General features: G+C 48.7%; 1 protein-coding gene across 1 annotated transcript in view; it reads left to right on the forward strand.

The window, feature by feature from the left end:
* Positions 1-22,599: 22,599 nt before the first annotated feature.
* Positions 22,600-26,826, forward strand: part of LOC146870320 (uncharacterized) — a 31,076-nt gene continuing 26,849 nt past the window's right edge. Inside the window, exon 1 of the mRNA XM_085599663.1 lies at positions 22,600-22,725. The gene's annotated coding sequence lies outside the window, so the exon portion shown is untranslated. The remainder of the gene's footprint in view (positions 22,726-26,826) is intronic.

A 26,826-nucleotide genomic window follows, 5' to 3' on the forward strand; every position in this document is an offset into this window, starting at 1 on the left:
TGGTTTATTCAATCCTTAGCTAAACAACCACTTGAGGTTCGCCAACCTAAGCAAAAATGACAAGCCATCTATTCGTCAGAGCTCAAACTTCAATTTGTAGACCAAGTGTAATAATATAACAAAAACTGGTAAATGTAGGTTTCGCCTATGTGATTAATAATATATTTTTTAAGAGGGGAGGGGTAGGTGAGCAGTTGTGCAATATAAGTTTTTTTTTAAAACTCTGTAAAAGTGTTTTTTGTTTTAGAAAGGCAATGTATTGTATCTGGTGGTTATGCAAAGCGGTCCTGTATCAAAATGTTTGGTGAAAAATGGCTCCACCATTGCCCAATTCCATTTAATATATTTTCATTCTTGTTCAGCAGTAAAAGTTGGTGTCACTGTGCACATAATGCTTGGGATTCTTATGTAAGTATTTAATTTTGCCCTGCAATTTGTGTGCTAGCAGTGTGTTGAGCCGATTCTCACCAAAAAGATTGACACTCTATCTTTCACAACATCACCCGAAGGTACAGGACCACTTCATATAACCAACAGATACTGCACAATATATTGCCTTTCCCAAAAAACAAGTCCTAACACTTTTCCGGAGTTTCTTTAACTTATATTGCACAACTGCTCACCAACTTAAAACTTACCAAATAAAAATGTTTTCATTACATACGCCTACTCACCCAATACTTTAGAGCAAAAACAGACTAGAATACAAGTTTTAACTAGAAGAACATATTTTGCAAAACAAAGTGAAAGTGTGAGAATGGGAAAATATATGACCTGAATGAAATTGCAAATTCTATTGTCACTGGCCCAAGACTAAGGGGCACATGCATCAAGGTAGGCAATTGCGATTCCTTAATTGAAATTATTTAGGAATCCCAATTGCCTATGTATGTAGGTTTCGCTAAAATATTAGCTATTCCTACTTATTCCTTAATTGCGAATAACAAATTACGATTCCCAATTAAGGAATGGCTTACCATTCATTCCTAAGGGCCTAGAGGCCCATAGGAATGAATGGGAATTGCATGCGCAATTTGCGTGTACTAAGTAGGTACTCGCAAATTGCACATGCAATTTCAAGGGTACAAGAGGACCAAAAGGCCATCCTAATGCACCCCCAAAAAGGGCATGTGTGCACATGTGTGTGTGCGCCACATGGCACTTTGAAAAATGCACCTTTGTGCATTTTTCAAAGTTTTTGCAAATTACCGCAGTTGATGGTAATTAGCGTTTCCTAAATGCGAAGTCGCATTTAGGAAAGACTAGTTGCATTCCAAATAGGGAATCACAATTTGATTCCCTAAATGCAATCGCAATTTGGGTAATCGCAAATTTAGCGATTACCCATTTTACGAATTTGCATTTGGGTTGATGCATCCCAAATGCCAAAATACCGGTCGCAAAGAGGCCAATTATGCGAATCGGCCCATTTGCAACCGGTATTTTGGTTGATGCATGTGCCCCTAAAAGTACAATTAAATAAATAGATACTGTGTTGTATGGTATACACATTCGTAAACTACGTACACTCCAAAGATTAGATGCCTCATTTCCACCTGAATGAACCAATAGCAACCACCACTGAAAACTACATCAAAGATTCCAATCACCCCTAATCCAAACATTTCTCACCATGTCAAGATGATTGCAGTCAAGAAGAATTCCCAGAATATATATTTCTGCGATCACTGTGAGATCATACAAGTATACAAATAGAAGCAATTCACTATGTAAAAAGTGATCACAAAATAACATAATTCAGTTATGTTGGACTTGGCCCTTTTTCCCTCATTTTTTTCGTTTTTGTAATGTTAAGGTGCAGGTGCTTACTTCGCCCAAGATGGCTGCCACAGACCCCTGCTACTGCAGGGTGGTCGTTTTTCATAGTAGCACCCTAGCTGCCAGGAGCTGGCTGGGACCCACAACAATGTTGCGATACCAGCCCGCCTTTTTGTCCCATAGTTAGAGTGGGGAAGCTCCTGGAAGAAGCTGGAACCTTCTAGAAGGGAGGTGGGGTTTTACTTTTGCCGCCTTGGCTAGAGGTCACCTGACCTAGGGCTACTTAAGAGTGGGAGGGAAGCTTTTGTGGTGAGTTGGCCATTGGGGTGAAGCAGAGCTGGAAGAATCCACCAGGAGTGTAGGCGGTAGGGCCTAGCCAGGGACTTATGCCTCTGAGAGTGACAGGATTTAGGTACTGCCTCTTAAGTGAGTGAGGTGCCCTGTGAATCCCACTGATCTTGCCCAGTAGTAGGAAGACCCAGAGACTCTCTGCCAGCCTGACTAGGAAGGACCTAGTCGCCCTCTCCATCCCTACCCCTGTAACAGAACCCCTTAAGGGCGCCAGATACATCTGCGCCAAAAGACTTCATCTGTCAACTGAGAACTGAAACCTAACTTTAAGAACTGAGACTGCATGACAAGAGCGAGCTGTAAGCCTTGAATGCCAGAGCTGAGACTGCGTGTCCAAGCTACCCTAGTGAACAAAATACTAAGCCGATTGCCAAGTCACCGGGGATCGACCAGGTACTAGCGCTGTGACCCCCGCGCTCCCTGTCCTGGTCTGGGACCCCCGGCAGCGTGCTCCGCTGAGCACCATATCCCCATCCTTAATTTGAGCCCCCCCCTGCGACGACGAAGCCAGCGCGCTCACCGCCGCGGCCTGGAGGCCTGGGAGTGTGCTCTGCTGTGTCGCGAGGCCCAGGCGAAGTCCGGGGCCCCGTCGCTGCCGTCGCAGCCGTGTGAGGAGAAGCGCAAGGTCGGGGCCGAGTTCCCCCAACGTCGTGAGGAGGTAAGCCCGGAGGCCGAGATCCCCCCTGGTGCGCCCCCTGCTGGTCTGGAAACCACACCGCACTTGGCCCGGGTTGTCCCCTCCGTGGGAATCCCCTCCCCTGCCTGCGCGACGGAGAGACCCCGCCGAGGGATCCTGTCCGTGTCCCCCCTCCTGTGTTACTGAGCGCGGTGCTCTGTGAACTGCACCGGAGCATAGGGACTCGCTCCTCAAGTCCAGTAATCTTCCCCGCTGGAAGCCGTTCAAAGTACTGACTGACATTGCTCTCGTGTGGCGCTTCACGCCACCGACTCTGCTTCCTCAGCCGGAGAGACCGGGACGGCGAGTAACCCCATGTGTTATATGCACTGCTCGAAAGTAATTACATGCCAAGGAATGCGAGTAGCGCACTGTGTTACATGTTCTGCTCGAAAGTAATTACATGCCAAGGAATGCGAGTAGCGCACTGTGTTACATGTTCTGCTCGAAAGTAAATTACTTGCCAAGGAATGCGAGTAGCGCACTGTGTTATATGCTCTGCTCGAAAGTAATTACCTGCCAAGGAATGCGAGTAGCGCACTGTGTTATATGCTCTGCTCGAAAGTAATTACATGCCCAGGAATGCGAGTAGCGCACTGTGTTATATGCTCTGCTCGAAAGTAATTACATGCCCAGGAACGCGAGTAGCGCACTGTGTTATATGCTCTGCTCGACCGTAGTTACATGTCTAGGAATGCGAGTAGCGCATTGTGTTATATGCTCTGCTCGAAGGTAATGTTATGCAACTGATTACGAGTAACGCGTTGTGATAACTGTTCTACGCAAACGTTTCCACATGCAACTGATTGCGCGTAGCGCTGTGTTTTATATGCCTTGCTTCACAGTACTAGGGGCCAGTGGTCACGAGGAGCGCTCAGTTCGACAGGCGCCATGTTGATGAACCCAATGTTCCCCCTTACCAGTATTACGCTGTGTTAGACGGCCTGTTCAGGGACAGACTTTACATAAGCGCGCACAGCGCTAGAATCTCCTGCATTTAACCAGCGGGCGTGGGTACATGAACGAGGTTAGGCACTGCATAGATATCACCAAGAGTGTCGCATGTACTGAACGATGGTATTATGATTCATGTATTACCTTGTTATTTCCTGAACTGCAACTGACCAGCTATACTTGGATAAACTTGAAGTATTTGCATAATTTAAACGGTGTGGCGTCCCTTATTGTGTGTGACTCTAGTCCATGAGAAGCGTGTGGTGTATGGTTGCTTAACACATAGCCCTCTGGTTGCCCGACCGGCTCGCGCCACGTTACCGCCCTTAGGGCCTGGTGACCCCCGGGGTTCCTACATTGTTGGCCAGCGGTGGGATCCTTGGGACCTGTGACCATACAGCACCCTTCCGTGAGGCGAAGGGCGCCACAATTAAACGCCTGTTGTGTTCCAAAGCTCTAAAAACATTGATTGCTGCATTGTTAGTTCCACTGTCCAGGTTGAGAGTGCAAGAAGCCTGGTGAGCCGTTAACTGTTGCCTATACCCTAGGAATTTTTCTCCTTAGTGTCTAGGTCCCCACCTGCTAGAATGGAATTCCGGTTAGCTGACCTCGAGGGGTACACTGTGAAGCAACTAAGGGAGTTCGGGCAGGGGATGGGGGTGCCTGGGATGCGGAAGGCCAAAGGACCGGAACTCCGCACCGCCATTAGGGCATGGGTAGAAGCCCACCCAGAAGGGAGAGGGGATGAGGGGCAGGAGGCGCCAGATGCACCTCAAGAGGAGAGCGCCCAGGAGGTAGTTGACCTCTTGAACGTGGATATGTCTGAAAATGTGCCCCCAGGGAGACGTTCTGGGGCCAGTAGTAGGACAGGGTCTAGTAGGAGCGCGTCTCCCAAGGAGTATGAGGACAGGAGGGAGGAGAGGCAGTTAAAATGGGAGCTGGCCAAACTGGAACAGGAAAGAGAGAATAAGAAATGGGCAATGGAGGAGAGGAGGATGGCGCACGAACTTCGGATGAAGGAGTTGGAGCTGCGTGCCCTCCAGATGAGTGTGTCCAGTGAGGACACTGGTGGCAGCATACCGGAAGCTCCACAGGAGCTAGGAGTTTATTTACCCCAGGATGACATCACCAGGGTGTCTGAGGAGGCATTGGGGTGTGAACCTGAAGGGGGTGGTGCAGGGATCTCCCAACCCAGCGAGGTGGGAGGAGTGGCAGATAGCCCAGCTAGGTCCCAGGGAGAGAGGGTTGTAGGGCCTCACGACCTATCTGTAGGAAGGCGTGAGACGGGGAGGTGTCCCGAGGTGCCCCAACCGAAGTCTCAGGGCCTGGAGAGTTCCGCAAGGGAGCCCCAGGTTGGGAGCCTAGGCTGTCCCGATGTGCCATCCAGTGCAGGGGAGCCCCTAGTGGCAGGAGGACCCAGGGCGACTGTAACCAGCGCGCCTGAGGTTCTGGGGTTGGCCCAGTTTCAGGGTTTAGATCCTGGGCTGGGGTGCCAGGCTCAGGGGTTGCCTGACCTGGCGGGTGGGGCCTCTGCTAACAGGGTCCCCCCGAAATTGACTTCCAGGGGTACTTTTCCCGTTAGGAGGGTGCTGAAATCTGGAAGGGGGTGCAGAGGGAGGAAGGTCTCGCCTCGGGCACCGGCTCGGCCTAAGGGTTTAGACCCTAGGTTGAGGAATCAGTTGAAGGGTCAAGGCCCTGTACTGAGGAGACAGTGGTGGTCTGAGGGTGCCCCGCAGGGTAGGGTGAGGAACCCCAGAAGGAGAGTTAGGGGGAGGAGAGCCTCGCCCCTGAAGGCTGGTCAGCCTAAGGGTGTGGACCCCAGGTGGAAGGACCAGAGGCAGTTTAGGACTGCAAGGAGGAGGACCGGAGTGGTCAACAGGCACTACAGGCCTGGGGCTACTGCCCCCCACTCCGCGAGATCACCCGGGCCAGAGACATCTGGACGGCCCAGGGGCCGGTCCTGGCCACAACTAGCTAGGGAGCCCCAGTGGGGTGGTTTCGTTGGTCCAGGGAGGTTTGTTAGGGAACCATTGGGTTCCAGAGCGGCGGAGAACCTGCGGGTGCTCCTGCCGTTGCGGGCCTGCGTCCTCCTTTTCTCGCCCCAAGCAGGGAAGACCATCAAGGCATTGATCGGTCTACCCTGGCTTTCGGCTGGAAGGGGGTTATGTTGGACTTGGCCCTTTTTCCCTCATTTTTTTCGTTTTTGTAATGTTAAGGTGCAGGTGCTTACTTCGCCCAAGATGGCTGCCACAGACCCCTGCTACTGCAGGGTGGTCGTTTTTCATAGTAGCACCCTAGCTGCCAGGAGCTGGCTGGGACCCACAACAATGTTGCGATACCAGCCCGCCTTTTTGTCCCATAGTTAGAGTGGGGAAGCTCCTGGAAGAAGCTGGAACCTTCTAGAAGGGAGGTGGGGTTTTACTTTTGCCGCCTTGGCTAGAGGTCACCTGACCTAGGGCTACTTAAGAGTGGGAGGGAAGCTTTTGTGGTGAGTTGGCCATTGGGGTGAAGCAGAGCTGGAAGAATCCACCAGGAGTGTAGGCGGTAGGGCCTAGCCAGGGACTTATGCCTCTGAGAGTGACAGGATTTAGGTACTGCCTCTTAAGTGAGTGAGGTGCCCTGTGAATCCCACTGATCTTGCCCAGTAGTAGGAGGACCCAGAGACTCTCTGCCAGCCTGACTAGGAAGGACCTAGTCGCCCTCTCCATCCCTACCCCTGTAACAGAACCCCTTAAGGGCGCCAGATACATCTGCGCCAAAAGACTTCATCTGTCAACTGAGAACTGAAACCTAACTTTAAGAACTGAGACTGCATGACAAGAGCGAGCTGTAAGCCTTGAATGCCAGAGCTGAGACTGCGTGTCCAAGCTACCCTAGTGAACAAAATACTAAGCCGATTGCCAAGTCACCGGGGATCGACCAGGTACTAGCGCTGTGACCCCCGCGCTCCCTGTCCTGGTCTGGGACCCCCGGCAGCGTGCTCCGCTGAGCACCATATCCCCATCCTTAATTTGAGCCCCCCCCTGCGACGACGAAGCCAGCGCGCTCACCGCCGCAGCCTGGAGGCCTGGGAGAGTGCTCTGCTGTGTCGCGAGGCCCAGGCGAAGTCCGGGGCCCCGTCGCTGCCGTCGCAGCCGTGTGAGGAGAAGCGCAAGGTCGGGGCCGAGTTCCCCCAACGTCGTGAGGACGGACGCCTGCTGACGCCGAGACGGAGGTAAGCCCGGAGGCCGAGATCCCCCCTGGTGCGCCCCCTGCTGGTCTGGAAACCACACCGCACTTGGCCCGGGTTGTCCCCTCCGTGGGAATCCCCTCCCCTGCCTGCGCGACGGAGAGACCCCGCCGAGGGATCCTGTCCGTGTCCCCCCTCCTGTGTTACTGAGCGCGGTGCTCTGTGAACTGCACCGGAGCATAGGGACTCGCTCCTCAAGTCCAGTAATCTTCCCCGCTGGAAGCCGTTCAAAGTACTGACTGACATTGCTCTCGTGTGGCGCTTCACGCCACCGACTCTGCTTCCTCAGCCGGAGAGACCGGGACGGCGAGTAACCCCATGTGTTATATGCACTGCTCGAAAGTAACTATATGCCAAGGAATGCGAGTAGCGCATTGTGTTATATGCTCTGCTCGAAAGTAATTACATGCCAAGGAATGCGAGTAGCGCACTGTGTTACATGTTCTGCTCGAAAGTAATTACATGCCAAGGAATGCGAGTAGCGCACTGTGTTACATGTTCTGCTCGAAAGTAAATTACTTGCCAAGGAATGCGAGTAGCGCACTGTGTTATATGCTCTGCTCGAAAGTAATTACCTGCCAAGGAATGCGAGTAGCGCACTGTGTTATATGCTCTGCTCGAAAGTAATTACATGCCCAGGAATGCGAGTAGCGCACTGTGTTATATGCTCTGCTCGACCGTAGTTACATGCCTAGGAATGCGAGTAGCGCATTGTGTTATATGCTCTGCTCGAAGGTAATGTTATGCAACTGATTACGAGTAACGCGTTGTGATAACTGTTCTACGCAAACGTTTCCACATGCAACTGATTGCGCGTAGCGCTGTGTTTTATATGCCTTGCTTCACAGTACTAGGGGCCAGTGGTCACGAGGAGCGCTCAGTTCGACAGGCGCCATGTTGATGAACCCAATGTTCCCCCTTACCAGTATTACGCTGTGTTAGACGGCCTGTTCAGGGACAGACTTTACATAAGCGCGCACAGCGCTAGAATCTCCTGCATTTAACCAGCGGGCGTGGGTACATGAACGAGGTTAGGCACTGCATAGATATCACCAAGAGTGTCGCATGTACTGAACGATGGTATTATGATTCATGTATTACCTTGTTATTTCCTGAACTGCAACTGACCAGCTATACTTGGATAAACTTGAAGTATTTGCATAATTTAAACGGTGTGGCGTCCCTTATTGTGTGTGACTCTAGTCCATGAGAAGCGTGTGGTGTATGGTTGCTTAACACATAGCCCTCTGGTTGCCCGACCGGCTCGCGCCACGTTACCGCCCTTAGGGCCTGGTGACCCCCGGGGTTCCTACATTGTTGGCCAGCGGTGGGATCCTTGGGACCTGTGACCATACAGCACCCTTCCGTGAGGCGAAGGGCGCCACAATTAAACGCCTGTTGTGTTCCAAAGCTCTAAAAACATTGATTGCTGCATTGTTAGTTCCACTGTCCAGGTTGAGAGTGCAAGAAGCCTGGTGAGCCGTTAACTGTTGCCTATACCCTAGGAATTTTTCTCCTTAGTGTCTAGGTCCCCACCTGCTAGAATGGAATTCCGGTTAGCTGACCTCGAGGGGTACACTGTGAAGCAACTAAGGGAGTTCGGGCAGGGGATGGGGGTGCCTGGGATGCGGAAGGCCAAAGGACCGGAACTCCGCACCGCCATTAGGGCATGGGTAGAAGCCCACCCAGAAGGGAGAGGGGATGAGGGGCAGGAGGCGCCAGATGCACCTCAAGAGGAGAGCGCCCAGGAGGTAGTTGACCTCTTGAACGTGGATATGTCTGAAAATGTGCCCCCAGGGAGACGTTCTGGGGCCAGTAGTAGGACAGGGTCTAGTAGGAGCGCGTCTCCCAAGGAGTATGAGGACAGGAGGGAGGAGAGGCAGTTAAAATGGGAGCTGGCCAAACTGGAACAGGAAAGAGAGAATAAGAAATGGGCAATGGAGGAGAGGAGGATGGCGCACGAACTTCGGATGAAGGAGTTGGAGCTGCGTGCCCTCCAGATGAGTGTGTCCAGTGAGGACACTGGTGGCAGCATACCGGAAGCTCCACAGGAGCTAGGAGTTTATTTACCCCAGGATGACATCACCAGGGTGTCTGAGGAGGCATTGGGGTGTGAACCTGAAGGGGGTGGTGCAGGGATCTCCCAACCCAGCGAGGTGGGAGGAGTGGCAGATAGCCCAGCTAGGTCCCAGGGAGAGAGGGTTGTAGGGCCTCACGACCTATCTGTAGGAAGGCGTGAGACGGGGAGGTGTCCCGAAGTGCCCCAACCGAAGTCTCAGGGCCTGGAGAGTTCCGCAAGGGAGCCCCAGGTTGGGAGCCTAGGCTGTCCCGATGTGCCATCCAGTGCAGGGGAGCCCCTAGTGGCAGGAGGACCCAGGGCGACTGTAACCAGCGCGCCTGAGGTTCTGGGGTTGGCCCAGTTTCAGGGTTTAGATCCTGGGCTGGGGTGCCAGGCTCAGGGGTTGCCTGACCTGGCGGGTGGGGCCTCTGCTAACAGGGTCCCCCCGAAATTGACTTCCAGGGGTACTTTTCCCGTTAGGAGGGTGCTGAAATCTGGAAGGGGGTGCAGAGGGAGGAAGGTCTCGCCTCGGGCACCGGCTCGGCCTAAGGGTTTAGACCCTAGGTTGAGGAATCAGTTGAAGGGTCAAGGCCCTGTACTGAGGAGACAGTGGTGGTCTGAGGGTGCCCCGCAGGGTAGGGTGAGGAACCCCAGAAGGAGAGTTAGGGGGAGGAGAGCCTCGCCCCTGAAGGCTGGTCAGCCTAAGGGTGTGGACCCCAGGTGGAAGGACCAGAGGCAGTTTAGGACTGCAAGGAGGAGGACCGGAGTGGTCAACAGGCACTACAGGCCTGGGGCTACTGCCCCCCACTCCGCGAGATCACCCGGGCCAGAGACATCTGGACGGCCCAGGGGCCGGTCCTGGCCACAACTAGCTAGGGAGCCCCAGTGGGGTGGTTTCGTTGGTCCAGGGAGGTTTGTTAGGGAACCATTGGGTTCCAGAGCGGCGGAGAACCTGCGGGTGCTCCTGCCGTTGCGGGCCTGCGTCCTCCTTTTCTCGCCCCAAGCAGGGAAGACCATCAAGGCATTGATCGGTCTACCCTGGCTTTCGGCTGGAAGGGGGTTATGTTGGACTTGGCCCTTTTTCCCTCATTTTTTTCGTTTTTGTAATGTTAAGGTGCAGGTGCTTACTTCGCCCAAGATGGCTGCCACAGACCCCTGCTACTGCAGGGTGGTCGTTTTTCATAGTAGCACCCTAGCTGCCAGGAGCTGGCTGGGACCCACAACAATGTTGCGATACCAGCCCGCCTTTTTGTCCCATAGTTAGAGTGGGGAAGCTCCTGGAAGAAGCTGGAACCTTCTAGAAGGGAGGTGGGGTTTTACTTTTGCCGCCTTGGCTAGAGGTCACCTGACCTAGGGCTACTTAAGAGTGGGAGGGAAGCTTTTGTGGTGAGTTGGCCATTGGGGTGAAGCAGAGCTGGAAGAATCCACCAGGAGTGTAGGCGGTAGGGCCTAGCCAGGGACTTATGCCTCTGAGAGTGACAGGATTTAGGTACTGCCTCTTAAGTGAGTGAGGTGCCCTGTGAATCCCACTGATCTTGCCCAGTAGTAGGAGGACCCAGAGACTCTCTGCCAGCCTGACTAGGAAGGACCTAGTCGCCCTCTCCATCCCTACCCCTGTAACAGAACCCCTTAAGGGCGCCAGATACATCTGCGCCAAAAGACTTCATCTGTCAACTGAGAACTGAAACCTAACTTTAAGAACTGAGACTGCATGACAAGAGCGAGCTGTAAGCCTTGAATGCCAGAGCTGAGACTGCGTGTCCAAGCTACCCTAGTGAACAAAATACTAAGCCGATTGCCAAGTCACCGGGGATCGACCAGGTACTAGCGCTGTGACCCCCGCGCTCCCTGTCCTGGTCTGGGACCCCCGGCAGCGTGCTCCGCTGAGCACCATATCCCCATCCTTAATTTGAGCCCCCCCCTGCGACGACGAAGCCAGCGCGCTCACCGCCGCAGCCTGGAGGCCTGGGAGAGTGCTCTGCTGTGTCGCGAGGCCCAGGCGAAGTCCGGGGCCCCGTCGCTGCCGTCGCAGCCGTGTGAGGAGAAGCGCAAGGTCGGGGCCGAGTTCCCCCAACGTCGTGAGGACGGACGCCTGCTGACGCCGAGACGGAGGTAAGCCCGGAGGCCGAGATCCCCCCTGGTGCGCCCCCTGCTGGTCTGGAAACCACACCGCACTTGGCCCGGGTTGTCCCCTCCGTGGGAATCCCCTCCCCTGCCTGCGCGACGGAGAGACCCCGCCGAGGGATCCTGTCCGTGTCCCCCCTCCTGTGTTACTGAGCGCGGTGCTCTGTGAACTGCACCGGAGCATAGGGACTCGCTCCTCAAGTCCAGTAATCTTCCCCGCTGGAAGCCGTTCAAAGTACTGACTGACATTGCTCTCGTGTGGCGCTTCACGCCACCGACTCTGCTTCCTCAGCCGGAGAGACCGGGACGGCGAGTAACCCCATGTGTTATATGCACTGCTCGAAAGTAACTATATGCCAAGGAATGCGAGTAGCGCATTGTGTTATATGCTCTGCTCGAAAGTAATTACATGCCAAGGAATGCGAGTAGCGCACTGTGTTACATGTTCTGCTCGAAAGTAATTACATGCCAAGGAATGCGAGTAGCGCACTGTGTTACATGTTCTGCTCGAAAGTAAATTACTTGCCAAGGAATGCGAGTAGCGCACTGTGTTATATGCTCTGCTCGAAAGTAATTACCTGCCAAGGAATGCGAGTAGCGCACTGTGTTATATGCTCTGCTCGAAAGTAATTACATGCCCAGGAATGCGAGTAGCGCACTGTGTTATATGCTCTGCTCGAAAGTAATTACATGCCCAGGAACGCGAGTAGCGCACTGTGTTATATGCTCTGCTCGACCGTAGTTACATGCCTAGGAATGCGAGTAGCGCATTGTGTTATATGCTCTGCTCGAAGGTAATGTTATGCAACTGATTACGAGTAACGCGTTGTGATAACTGTTCTACGCAAACGTTTCCACATGCAACTGATTGCGCGTAGCGCTGTGTTTTATATGCCTTGCTTCACAGTACTAGGGGCCAGTGGTCACGAGGAGCGCTCAGTTCGACAGGCGCCATGTTGATGAACCCAATGTTCCCCCTTACCAGTATTACGCTGTGTTAGACGGCCTGTTCAGGGACAGACTTTACATAAGCGCGCACAGCGCTAGAATCTCCTGCATTTAACCAGCGGGCGTGGGTACATGAACGAGGTTAGGCACTGCATAGATATCACCAAGAGTGTCGCATGTACTGAACGATGGTATTATGATTCATGTATTACCTTGTTATTTCCTGAACTGCAACTGACCAGCTATACTTGGATAAACTTGAAGTATTTGCATAATTTAAACGGTGTGGCGTCCCTTATTGTGTGTGACTCTAGTCCATGAGAAGCGTGTGGTGTATGGTTGCTTAACACATAGCCCTCTGGTTGCCCGACCGGCTCGCGCCACGTTACCGCCCTTAGGGCCTGGTGACCCCAGGTTCCTACAAGTTAACAGTAGCCTCTGATATTATCAGTGTGTAGAAAAATAGAAGGGTGAGTTTGTTTCAGCATTGGCAAGTAATCCGGGCTGACTGCTGCTCTGTGGGTCGCCTTTGAAATTCCCATTAAGACAGAATGGAGCTTATGTATTCCTCTAGACACTCCAGCCTGAGACAATGCTGCACTACTTTGTCGGGGCCATGAGGTGCTATAAATACTAATTAAATAGTCACCTATACTCATGCTCACAGACAATATGTGGTGGAGACTTATCTACATACTGGTAAGGGCTTCGATTTTTCAGAAAGATGACACATCTCAAAATAATACATCGTTACTTAAAAAATGTTATTGAGAATACAAAACAAGGGCATTCTGCAAAATGTAATTCTAACTACCCGTAGACTGAGACAAGGCACGCTAAATGTATTTCTATGCACAGCGTTTGCCCCGGGATGCATATAAAGCACAGACTGCCGGTGCTTCTATTTTAAGACGTTAGCCATCCTATACCAATACTCCCTATTATTTTTGACCCTGTCATGCCATGGTGAAACCAGAAACAGGGTTTGTGTAACACAGAGACTAAAGGCTTGTTCTTTTTGTGGCAACCATCTTTGTTTTTGTGCAGCGGCTATTACATGGCAAACAGTAATCATACGGCTCTATAATATGAAAATATTGTGTGCCACACAACGCTGCCTTGCTGAAGGTTTTCCATGCAGTGTGGAGATAGAAATCAACCACTGCGCAAGAAGAAACAAATGTATGAAACTAAACGATGAATAGCAATGTGCAAGCAGCAGCAACAAACCCCCCCCACACCTCCCCAAAAAATGGAATTTTAACATTCTTCATTACTCTGATCAGTTTCCAAGGTAATTCACGTAACTGAAAATACTCCACTTAATAGTAATGAATGAGCAGGAGGAGGAGCGGACACAGGGACACGCGAGCTCCGTCCTTACCTCTCTCTCGGCAGCTTCAGCCGGATGCGAAACAAGCGGAGAGGGAGCGAAAACAACGCCTGGGGCAAGATTTTACCGCAACACAGCTGGACAAAACAGGACAATGAAACGGGAACAACCTCTGGATTGGACGTTATCGGTACCTCGGCGGTGACACTACTTTCGGGGAAGTTTGATATTTACGCTCCAGAGGACCGAAGCGAGGCCGAAGCAAGCTGTACAGGAGGCACCGAGTTCTATCCTTCCGCCTTGGCACGCATCACTGCCTGTCCTAGGACCACTGGCACACGTGTCAATTCATCAGAAATGCCTAGCGCTCGTCGATGCCAAGGTGCCCCTTAGTATGTGTGGACATCTACAGCCAGTGCTGCATGTTTATCCTTCAGCATATTGCATTCTGGGGCTTGTAGTTTCACTTTTAACTTTGAACGTATGGTTCAAGATCTTTAGCAAGCAACGTTCTGTTAGCGTTAAAGCCTGGACTGGCAGAAACTGTCACGGATGATAAATAAGTCTGGCTATCCAATCAGCGTAGGAAACACATTTAATAAGCAAGGCCGGTGCTTTTAATAGGCTTGTGCTGTCTGGCACTGAGTACGTGCATGCTTCAGTTTGAAAGGGAAAGTACCTGCTTGATTTCACGGACGGAGGTTGATTTCACGGACGGTCCGTGCAAGTAGCTGACAGGAGGACCCTGTGCCATAGCAGTAGCATCAACCCTACAGTTAGCAGCGCCGGCCAGGGGGCGAATATTCCGTCAGGAGTGCCAACCAAACAAATCTGCTAAAGTGCTTACCTAGAAGAGTCATTGCGTCTGCCAGTCTGTTTGCCGCACGGGAGACTACAGAGACCAGCAGCACCAGCGCCAGTACAGCGCGCCAGGAGGCGCATAAAAGTGCGGCCGGTGCCCTGCAGCACGGGACACGCGCGGGCGAAGGGCGGGCCCGTCCAAGGCCGGAGGAGGCTGGGCTGGGCCGGCTCCCTAATTCCTAATCCTTGGGATCCGTATTTAAGGTACTGTGACCATGTCCTCCAGACTGCCAAAACATTTGAAATTGTCTTTTCTTTTATTGGTACCTAGTTGGCGCAGAATGTATTACATCTGACTCTGGACTGAGAACACTGAAAACGTATGTGTAGACTCCCTTGCTTACCCTGCTGATTTCAGATAGTATCTTCTAGCACTGGTTCATTTACTAAGTATTTGTGTAATCGCGCACATCTATAGAGCATCGTAGTGGTGCTTTTAAGAGGAACCTCTAGCGTCCACCTAAAGTTTAAATCTAATAATTAACGCGAGAGTCTAACCTTAAAAATATTTCAGAATGGGGAGAAGAGTATGCGTTGAGAAGAAACAGGCCCCGGTCTTTCCCAAACCAAACACTAAACCCACCTCTATCGACAGGATGCTAGAAAAGGCTATAGGAGCCGTGGCAACTGAAATAGAGCGGACCGAGAGGCGACTGTCCCTGACCCCAAATTTAGAAATTGCACCAACTGACCAGAGCATTTTACAAATTTCAGGGGTTTCTATAACTGACCTTCTCAGTGACCAAACACCATTAATAGAAGTAGTTATTCCCGAGTCATCCAGGGTTATTACTCCAAAACAACCGTGCAGAAAAGCCAAGCTCAAACCCAAGGCGAAAGCACCTGTAAGAAGGAAGAAGCCCCAGGGTGAGACTTTTGATAATGGGAAATCTGGGATGGGGAACCTAGAAGAGAGCAGGGAAATCACATATGATCAGCCGGTGCGGGTTACAAAGTTGGTGGTGGATCTGCAGATCCAAATGAGGGACATAGTTAAAGACTAACTTAGATCATTACATGAGGGCTGATGGGTCGTCTGTACTTTTTAATGATTGGATAAGTACAAGGGAGGTTACCTATGGTATTGCTGGATCAGAATGCGGGTCTCGAGTGCAGGCCACTATGAGCAATGCATTGGTTAATCCTAGCCTCAAACATAATGAACAACCCCTGCCTTTAAAACCAAATGGGGAGATTCGCACATCGGAGGCCACTAAGCAAGCTAATTGCCCACCCCCATTGAATAAATTTACAGGGCTGCAACATTCAAACAGGCAGGCTGGGGAAGGTGTCTCCACAAACATAGAAGCCTCCAATCACTTTTTACCCACTCGTGTCATAAATTTGCCACCCGCATCAACTCCGTATGCCCTCATCCTTGCAGGTATCCCTGAACTCAGAAGGGATCAATCTGAATCCCACCAAGAATTAAAAAACAAATGTGTTCACTGGCTTGTAAACCACAGACATTTTAATTATGAGGATGTGGAAGAGATTCTAACCACACGTAGGGTGGGATGGATAGGCAGACGATATAAGGATGTACAGGGAGATTGCATAATAATTAATTTTAGAAATCCGTCGATGACCCAAAAAATCTTAGCTAGAGAGGATAGGAGAAAAATGGGTGGTATTCAAGTACTCCCTCTGGGTTACTTCTACCCCCCAACAGGCCCTACTATGGTACCAGGCATATAGAGTGGGGCCGGAGAGATGACCCCAATAACTGCGAGTTGACTCATCAGCACTGGCAAAAGCAACCTATTTTTAATATCCCCACTGTAAATAGATTTAGCTGCTTGGATGGAGTAGATTGACTAATTATTAAGGTACAAATATGTCCACCCCAAACAGAAACCCAGAGCCAGGTTAGTGATATAGGACCATGTATCCCATGCGGGGAGGACCCAACCTGTGGGAGCATGAGCGGCTCCCCTGGTTGTACCCTCGAAGGCGGTGATCCGGTTTGGGGGGGGATAACCCTAAATTTTGTTTACCCACGGGGTCATATTTTAAGGATGCAAGCGGAAAGATAGAGGCTGTATGCCAAGTGCCTGATACACCGAATCCCCCTAATTGTTCGAAATCAAGGGTTCTATCCTGGAACATTACAGGCCTAAATAATAAGTTAGATGATCCTAACTGGGGTTCTTTTATTAGTGAATTTGAGATCTGCATGTTTCAGGAAACATGGGCTAGAGGGGAGGTCCTCAAGTTGGGTTTTGCCACCTTTAGTATCCCGGCAACATATGGGGGTAAAGGGAGACCTTCCGGAGGCCTTAGCACATGGGTGCGAGTTCATTTAGATGGTACGGCCAAGCAAATCGACACAGGATCGAATGACATACTATGTGTTATACTCCAGTTCCCTTTAAAGATTTCTGTTGCATGTATATTCTAGACCGACGGTCCTGGGAAAGGAGTCTGTTACACTGGAGGAACTAACTACGTTCATAGGTACCATTGTTGAAAATCATATGGTGATCTTGGGAGGGGACTTCAATTGTCAGTTCAAGCCACTAGAGGGAATGCTCCTGGATAGCCTATATGACGAGGATAATTTCTGGGCAATCCCGGAGACTAGATGTCTACCAGTTAAAAAATGGTCACCTCTGGTGATTCAGATGAACTGCCTTGTTTTAAATCACTCCCTTAGAGTTTGTAATGGTAGAACCTGGTCTGAAACATCAAGTAGCTATACCTTCCACAGAAATGACTGTGGTTCTCTGCTAGACTACATTTTAATTGACTCCAAATCCTGGGATAGGTTAATTGATTTCAGGGTGGTTCCACGGATAGATAGTGACCATCATGCGCTAGTACTAGAATTAAAGGAGTTTAATCCTGGTAACGCCCCTAGTTCAGATAACTCTATTGATGCCAGATTGACACTTTCCAATTGTAGGCGAAGAGTGCGATGGACCGATTTCAATCAATCGCAAGATAAATTAAGCACTTTATATGAAGCCCTGGTCCCGGTACTCCTGACGGCATCCAACTTAACAATACATAAAGGAGCAGGTATAGATCTTGACCTGGTCACAACAAACCGTGCTAGATTAGGAGAAATCACATTGGACTTCTTCTACCCCCCAAAAAAAGAAAATCAGCCTAGTAGGACCCCCCCCCACCCTTGGTATAATGATCAATGCCGCAAAGCCAAAAGATCGCTGGTAGCGTCCGTCAAGTCTAATGATCGCCTGCAAATTAAATCTGCCAGGACGGCCTTTAAAGCGGCTATTTTTGAAGCTAAAAAAGGGTGGGAAAAGGATAAGTGGGATGCTCTGAGAAGCGCCCTGGGGGCCAGGGACATGAGGACCTTTTAGAAAGTTGTACACTCTGGTAGTACTTGTGCTAAATCACTGGTAGACCCAAATTTGGATGAAGAAGTCTGGCGGGAACATTTTGAATCTCTCTACTCCACGGAAGATACATTGATTGATGAGATACCTGAGGGATGCCCCGTGGGGATTGACCATTCCTCCAAATTGAGGGAAACAAAAGAACCCTATGACGATAGCTCTAGTATGAGTATAAGTCTTAATGAAATCAAGGGAGCTTTAGCTAAAATTGCCCTAGGAAAAGCACCCGACCTAGACAAAATCCCTGGGGATCTTTTTTGTTGTGAACCAACTGTCTGGGCTCCATATCTTTGGGTGCTATTTAACGCCATACTCCAGGGCATGAAGCTTCCCCCCAGTTGGGTTGGAGCGGAAATAATCCCCATCTATAAAAAAGGCTCACCGCTTTTACCAACCAATATAGGCCAATCAGCCTGATAGACATTACGCAAAAAATCTTTGTGCGCGTATTGCTGTTTAGATTACAAACCTGGATGGAAGAACGGGAGATATTATCCCCTTTACAGGCAGGGTTTAGGGAAAAACTGTCCACTTTGGACCAAATACTCAGGCTTCAATTGCTACATTGGAAGACCGTGTGTTTAGAAGGTGGCAGCCTCTATTTAATATTTGTAGACTTGAGGTCAGCCTTTGATTTGGTCCCAAGGGAAAAACTTTGGACAGTCCTCCATGAGATGGGGATTTCAACATATCTTACCCATCTCATTAAGCGACTGCACGAGGATAACTTTGCCAAAATCAGGTTTGGCAAGGATGGAAAGTTAACTGCACCCATCCCGATTAAACGCGGTGTCCGCTAGGGCTGTGTGCTCTCCCCCACTCTCTTCAGTCTTTACATCAATGGCTTGATAGATTTATTAGTCGAGAAAGACCTCGATGCACCCAAGTTAGCCTCCCAGAAAATCCCAGCAATGATGTTTGCCGATGATACTTTGCTAATATCCAAATCACCTATGGGGATCCAGAGGGTACTCAATACATTTGAAGCATTCTGTAGTGAAAGGGGATTAGAAATCAATCTACCGAAAACCAAATTTATGGCGTTTAACAGTCCTAAAAGCACAAGAGCACACCCCTCCTTAAATGGCAAACCCCTTGAAAGAGTTTCCTCTTTTGACTATCTCGGCATTACAATCACAGAAACTATGGACTGGGGGCACTAATCAAAAAATCATCATCAAAATTATCACAATCATCGGGTGGCATTATGAAGGTCTTTTGTAAGTCTAGCCAGAAACCAGTGAGCCCAGCCATTGAAATATATAAGGCCCAGGCCTGGGGAGGGGCGTTATACGGTGCAGAACTCTGGGGTTACATAAGACCAGAGAACTTAATGCAGGTAGAGAACATCTTCCTGAGACAGCTGTTAAAGCTCCCACGGAGCACACCGTTAATTCCGCTCCGATTAGACCTGGGCCTTATGGCAATTGCTGATGTAACCAATCTTAAACCCTTATTGTACTGGCGTCGCCTGTGGGTCACCCCAGAACTCTTATCATATAGGGAGGAAATAAGAGAAGTAATGAACCTAAGGGGGGCTGCCAAACTCCCGTGGCTCGCGTACATAAAGCATATGCTGGTCAGTATGGGGCTGGGGGAACTTTGGGCCGATCCCGAGTCTGCCTGCTCCTCACTCCCCAGGAAATCATTAAAGGCCCATTACGAAGAGTACAAAATGGCACAGCTTCATAGTTGCCCCCGAGTAGGCAAGGTAACCTCAGCCTTTTTAGATATCAAAGATAGGTTTAGCTTTGAGCTGGCCCTAGATGACATCAAGCCGGCAGTTGCTAGAAAGCTTTACCTCCAGTTTAGGCATGGGGTTCTGCCTCTCCGTTGTTTTACATACAACTGGGGGGGTTTGCAAGTTGAGGTGCCCGGCATGCGATTGTCCAGAAGAGTCAGTACTTCACGTGTTTAGCTGTCCTGGCTACTACAAGGCAAGAAAACGCTGGCTGGTCCAAATCTGTAGGAACCTTGGTACTAGACGTTGCTCTGAGGCTTTCAGGATACTGAAAAATGATTGCAGTATCCCGATTGTCTACTCAGTGGCAGGTTTCCTATTTTCCATGTGGTGTACACATAGGATATTCATAAAAACACCCCTAAAATAGAGCCAGGATGTGTTTTTCTCGTCAGTCTTAAAACTAGGCCCTGTTTTTAATAGGATTAGATTATATTGAGCATGTTCATTGACCCATTAATCATGCTATAGGAAAATTGTAATTTATAAATCTACTCCTGCAATTATTATAGAAGAGAAAAAATTATGTGCAGGAGTAGCCAGCATTGTAGGGGGCTCTTAGTGCTAGGACCCATCATCTGTAGTAAAGAATATTGGTCATCTTTTTTAGATTTTTTTTTTTTAAGTAAATTATTTATTTATTTGCATTATGCACTTTCCAAAGGTGAATCCCTGTTCCTTGCCTTGAATAACCCTCTGTGATCCTCGCTCCTTTTTGTCCTCCCTTCGTGAATCTATAAGAATTGGAGGTATTTTTTAACTGAGCATGGAATCCATTCACTTCACATGTGTGCCAATAGTGTTCATAATTTAATTTCTTTTTTCTTTTTTTTTCTTCTTTTAATCATATGTAATTGATTTTTGATGTATCAATGTGTTTTGTATCTGTACTTTTGAGGTCATATTGACCGAAATAGTTTTTTTGAATTGAGTAATGAATATGAAATATGCACATTTTGTAAGGAAGAAAAAATGCTTATAATTGGTTTCATTTATTCACTTCCTTTGGGTCAAATAATCAAAGCAGAGCCTTGCTCAATGCCCATAGTTTCTCCTGCTTGCTGTAACAGGAAGAAATGGTGCCAATATCTAGTCAATTGGGTTAAAGTTTCCCCCTCCCTCCTAACTGAAACTGTCAGATACTGCATGAAGGCACTAGCAGGTATATGCATCAATGTAGGCTTTTGCGATTCTTAATTGCGATTATTAAGGAATCGCAATTAAGGAATTGCAAAAACCTATGCATGTAGGAATCGCTATAAAATTAGCGATTCCCAAACATTCCTTAATTGCGACTCGCAAATTGCGGGTCGCAATTAAGGAATGCCTTCCCATTCAATCCTATGGGCCTACAGGCTCATAAGAATGAATGGGAGATACATGTTTCAAATCAAAAATCTTACGGCTCCTGAATATCTGCAAAATCTGGTAAGTCTTTATTAACCCACTCGTTCATTGCGCTCGTCCACTCAGGAGATTTTTGAGATTCCTAGAATCAGATTGGTAAGAATGGGTGGCCGTCCTTTCTCCTATCTTGGCCCACGTCTGTGGAATTCTCTCCCCCTTTCGATGCGAAAGGCATCTGTGTATTTAAACTTTCGGAAACAACTAAAAACTTGGTTATTTAATCAATAACATTTCTCACTTCGTTATGTTTCTCTTTAGAGTCTCCTTTTAGCCCTGTGCCGGGAAACCCTTTTTGGGTAGCTGTGCGCATTATAAAAATAAATTAACATAACATAACATTGCATGCGCAATTTGCAGGTACCAATAGGTACTCGCAAATTGTGCATGCAATTGCAAGGGTGCAAGGGTATCAAAAGGACACCCTGTTGCACCCCTGAAAGTGATCTGTGCACACATGTTGCGCACACACATGCCCCAAGGGCATGTGTTTCGTGCATTTTTAAAAGTTTTTGCAAATTACCACCAAGTACAAATTGATGGTAATTTGCGCCCCCATCAGAAAAATCACAATGTGCGATTCCATCATGCATTGCATTTAAGGAATCGCAATTTGCAATTCCTTAAATGCAATCGCAATTTGAGGAATCTCAATAATTTAGCGATTTCTTAAATTGCGAGAGGCTGTCAGGTTGATGCATCGCAGGAGCCCCTTTTGTGGGCTCAAACGGCCGATTTGTGCGAATCGCACCGTTTGCACTCGCAAAAATGGTTAATGCATGTACCTGAAAGAAACAGAAAGGGAAACAAGCTGGGATAGCCAATGACTTCGAAGCTTTGTGGAGGGCGGGGCTCAGGGCTGAAAGCGAGGCTTGGAGTGTGATGTGTTCCAAGCCTTGCTTAATATTAAATTAAAGGAAAATAAATAGCTGGCATGCACACTTGAAATGCATGCAGCCAGTGAGAGAATGATTATGTAAACGCGCTGTGGATGGGAGAGAGATTATGTAAACAGGCGCAGCGCAAACGCTGTGCAGGCAAAACATTTCTGTGCAGGCACAACAATAAAAAAAGTGCCCCAGAAGCAGATAGAAACAGTACTTCGGTGATGGGAAACTGATAAGAGACGCACACGAGGAACAAGCATTGGTAAACGCAGCAAACAGTATGTTGCAGCCAATGAATTGGAGGAAAAGTAAGTAACAAGCACAGGAACCAATGAAAAGCATAGAAAGCAACGATGCAGGGGATGTAAGCCCCATTTAAGATTTATATTAAATATAAATTTCACAAGCACAGCACAAGTGCTGTGCAGGCGCAACCTGAAAAGGCTGTTCACTTGATGCACTCAGAGTTTTTCCACAATAAACTTGCAAAAATAAAAATGTAAAATAATTGAGGAACTAACCACTCCACCCTCAGTTACTCTTTTTATACTCAATAATTCTGTAATTCCTTAGAGCACTTCTTTATTGACAAAGTGACTGATTCGCTCCCTTGTTTTAATTAATCATTGTTCCCATACTCCTCACCCAACATTGAATCATTGTCACGGAGCACGTTCTCTTTGTTTTTACCTTTGCTTTGCCTTGCCCTGTTGCCACTACGGGGAGCCTGCACATCAGGGAAGCCCGTGAGCTCGCCCCCTGCAACGAGGAACATTGCCCTGCATCACCCGCGCTGCTGCTGGGAGGTAGGTGACTACACCTCCCAGCTAGCCTTGCGCGAGGGACGTCACGAGGGATGTGCCATAAGGCGCATAAAAGTGTCCAGGGACCCCGCGGCGAGGGACACGCCCAACGGGCCCGTCCTAGCCCGTCAGGGGCCGGCAGAAGCTGGGCTGGGTCACCCCCATAAAGTCCAGTTACCCTACGCAGTGCAACTTGATCTTTTTCCGCAAAAAGGTACTGTGAAGCTTACATTTTACTATTTTTCTGATTGACAGAAGGGATTGACTCAACTAAAATGGAGAAACGCAAGGGGGTAGTAGGAACATTGGATGCATTTTTCGTTAGAGCAGAATCATTATCGACTCACAAAATAGAGCTAACTGAGCGTCGACTTTCCTTGGCTCCAGTGAGCCTACCCAAGCGTTTATCATTGGGTATTCCTTCGATAACATTGGGGGACTCTGCACAGATATCCCTGCCCGTGGATCCCATTAATGGGTCACCAACTCCCTTACTCATATCCACCTCCTCATCCTCGATACAAGATTCAAACTCCCAAGCTCCTGTTCCATCAGATGAGCCCAGCAGATCTACTAGGGCACGAACCTCTAAGAGCTCTGCTACTAAGAAGCCGGTGGTAGAACGTCCGACAAAACGGAAACGGGGGCCTATTGGAAAAAATAATAAAGTTTCAAAGGGAGCTCCGATGACTCACTGTGCTATTAGTGTGAATCGTGGGATGAGTGATACTTTGAGGTGTATTTCTGTTGGCACGCAAACTGAACCGGTATCCTTGAGCCCTGTTCGAAACGATGCAAATATCTCAGATGTTACGTTTGAAACCGATGTAACTGATGCAATTCCTGATGTAATTCACGATGATTTAGCATTAGGAGTGATGATAACCCAGGTTCATGTCCTAGTTGAAAACAATCTTGTAAAAATGTGGGAAAAACTGAATCAGATGGACATAGCCATAAAAAACTTTTGTAGTAATAAGGGAGATAGACAGGTGAACGGTGCAGAAGAAGCAGATTTGAGAATATCTGCAGATAGTAATCCACCTATAACCCTAAACAGAGAAGGTAGAGGCGAAAGCTCTAGTGGTACCACAGCAAACAATAGGAAAAGAGTAATATATGATATATGCAGCAGGGGAAACATCCTAAGCAATGAAATTGGAACAACGACTTACCTTAACAACGATGTCATTGCCACGACAAATCTCGAACAACGAAGTCCTAAACCACGACTTTCAACAACGAAGACCTAAACTACGACTTAAACCACGACGAAGACCGTCACGTCACTCATCGCCGCAGGATATTCAGTACACTCTCCGCAATGTTCACCCATATCCAACACCTCAATCAGGAGCTCTGCTGCCCCTACTGCACCAGGAGCCGAAGAAGTGCATCCTACTTCTGGGCAGTTCCACCCACCATGCTGCCCAGGGCAAGCAGAGCAATGTTCACAATGAAGCTGATTTGTCACATCACTCATCTCTGCAGGATATTGATACCGATTCGTCAGATCACTCATCTCCACCCCCTCATCACTCTGTCATTACTCTATGGCACTGGCACAATGATTGGCACGTCACCTTTTTTCCCAGCACCCACTCCTTCACATTGCTGCAATCAGGATGGTGGGCAACCAGGAATTCTCTCCACCCCTACCCACTCGGATTCGGCAGTGTTGTCTCCTGGCTGGCGGACTCTATGGAATGTGGGCAAGCAGTCTGCTCTCATCATGCTTTCGTTGTGGGAACAGCGTCTTTGGGAATGCTCTGTCTTTGTAAGGTAGGCAGGACTATTTTTGATTCTTTTTAAAAGTGCATTTCTAATTCCATTTTTAGGTCTCGCTGAGCCAAAGGCTCGAAGAGACATTTTATATGTGGGATTTTCAAAGTACTACCCACAGTCTTTTGGCTGGCCTAAACCTTGAGTGCACAATCACATGCACGTGCACAGCTGCTCCTCTGCTCATTGCATTCCCCCCACCCTTCTCACCCAGCCCTTTGATGCTCTGCTCGATTACTTTCACTTTCGCCGCTTTGACCCTTGCATTCCCCCCTCCCTTCTCACCCAGCCCTTTGATGCTCTGCTCGCATCTCCCTCCTCCCTGGGCGTGAAGGGAGACAGAGCCATCCTGCTTGATTAATGGCTTTGCATTCCCATGTGTTCCCGTAGTAAACATGCCCGAGGCGCCAGCCAAGCACCAGGCTCACGGAGACATTCTCTTTACCCTCGTTAGTCCCTGTATCTCTATTTCCTTCAGAAGCTCCTGCTTTTCCTACCTTTCTGCCCAGCGATTTGCTTGTTTAATAACGCAAACCTTGCAAAACGAAAGCGCTCTCTAAGCAGACCGAAAACAATCAGTAAATAATATGCCGGTGTCACCTCCGTGAACTGGTGCTTTTACAAGCACTGATGCACGTGATATGTAACTGAGGTACGCATGCAATGCAGAGTGCCATTTTCAGCCATGCAAGCGTGACATTTGATAATGATAGTTCCATATGTCTGCTACAGCGCGTTCTTTATCTTCCAATGCTCTGCCGAGCGAGCATCCGGTTCTCTGCAGCTCATTTGCCGCCAACACACAGCACAACCCACAAACAGCAGCACGAGATATGAGGTAAGATAGTAACATAGAAACTGAAATGACCTATTTTCCACAAGCCTTCGCACACTCGAGCACGTGCCCCAGCCCACACGAGCGAGCACAAGGGCCACGCAGAGAAAGGACTCTTGGCTCTTCATGTCTGTCGACACGCTGTGTCTTTTTTCCGGACCTTTCCTTCCCCCTGTACTTACCATGCAATACTTTTATGGTTGTGAAGCGTGCAATCCCCGAAATCACAGACTTTGCAACCGGAAGTGTGTGCTTTGAAATCTGCAGGGCTGCTATGCCAGCCGGTAAAGCCAAACTGACTGCCAGAAACTTTGTGAACCCTTTCCGAATCGCAAATAAGAGGGGTCATGAAACGGGCAACCTCCTATTAGTGATTTTGTTTATTTGCATGTTCCATGAGTTTATGATCACTGTCCGAGCTGCAAACCACTGATCAGTTACCAACCCCAAGTCGGATAGTAACTAATTGTCAAAGGGGATTTTTTTTTTTTATTCCAATGAATGCAAACGCAGGGATGGAGGCATGCTGTCCCTCAGAGGCCTCTACACTTGTGTCACCAGGGAGGTTCAGGTATGCCTCCTGCCTAATCAATATTCACTAAGCAGGAGTTTGGTGACCACCTGCAACTCGACATTTTCGGAAGCAAATGATTAGTATATCAGAGGCATCGCAAAAAAAGAAGCCCAGGTCACAAATGAGTACAATTTGCACATGCAGTTTTGAGACAAGGGCTCAGCACGTCAGGCCCTCCCCGTATTTTGTTTTCTATTTAACCCTCCTTGGGAGCCTCGCTACCCGAGATAAAAGGTGCTGCTAAGGGTCTGCTATGAAAAGTTCAGATGTGGACGATGGGAAGCCTCCCAGATGTACCTAAAGTAGAAAAGCTAAGTGAGCGATGCTTCATCAGCGCATTGCACAAGAACGCATGGGAGCTTTCTCAAAAAAAGTTGTAGATTTAGTACTTTTTCAATTTATGCACATGGCCTGTGGTATGCATGGAAAGTTCCGCCATTCAAAGGAATGTTGTGTGAATTTTTTTCACTTTCCTTTTTTTCCATTGCTGATTTGTACACACAGTACAATTCAGCATTGTGGAAAGGCATCCCCGCTGTACAATTCCACATTTTTAGGTCTTGCCTGAGACAGCGCGTGCATGCGCTATCACTTGCAAGAGCTACTGAATACAAGGGGCTTGCAGCCCGCCTTCTGCTTAACATTTGTTGGCTTCATTGTCACTCTTATTTGCTGCCGTCTAATTGGCAATCACTTGCTGGCTTCACTTCCTTTTCTTTTGGCTGGAGCATGGATCACATACTGATTGCTGTAGCCTGATTGCTGTTCCTCCGTTGAGCACAGTGTCTGAGGTATTACTTTTATTTTTTCTTTATCCCCGTTGTCCTTGTTGAACCTCTTGATATTTGTAGCTATGTGTTACTATACCTCAGACACCACAAATAAGCCATTTTCTCTTTTGAAATGGATGTTTATTGTGACAACAGATGTTATCTCCTTTTATTGTGACAACTGCTGTAACCTGCTCCCAAATGTATTTTCACTAAGACATCGGCGCCACTTCTTTCTATATTTGATAGGATTTTTTGCTAAGTGTCACTTTTTTTCTTTTTCACTAATGGGGAGATTAACTGATTTGCTCAGAATCACAGGGGTATTGTGCCAATATTTAAGGAGCATTGGCA

This window comes from Triturus cristatus, chromosome 1_1 (assembly GCF_964204655.1).
Source record: "Triturus cristatus chromosome 1_1, aTriCri1.1, whole genome shotgun sequence".
NCBI lineage: Eukaryota > Metazoa > Chordata > Amphibia > Caudata > Salamandridae > Triturus > Triturus cristatus.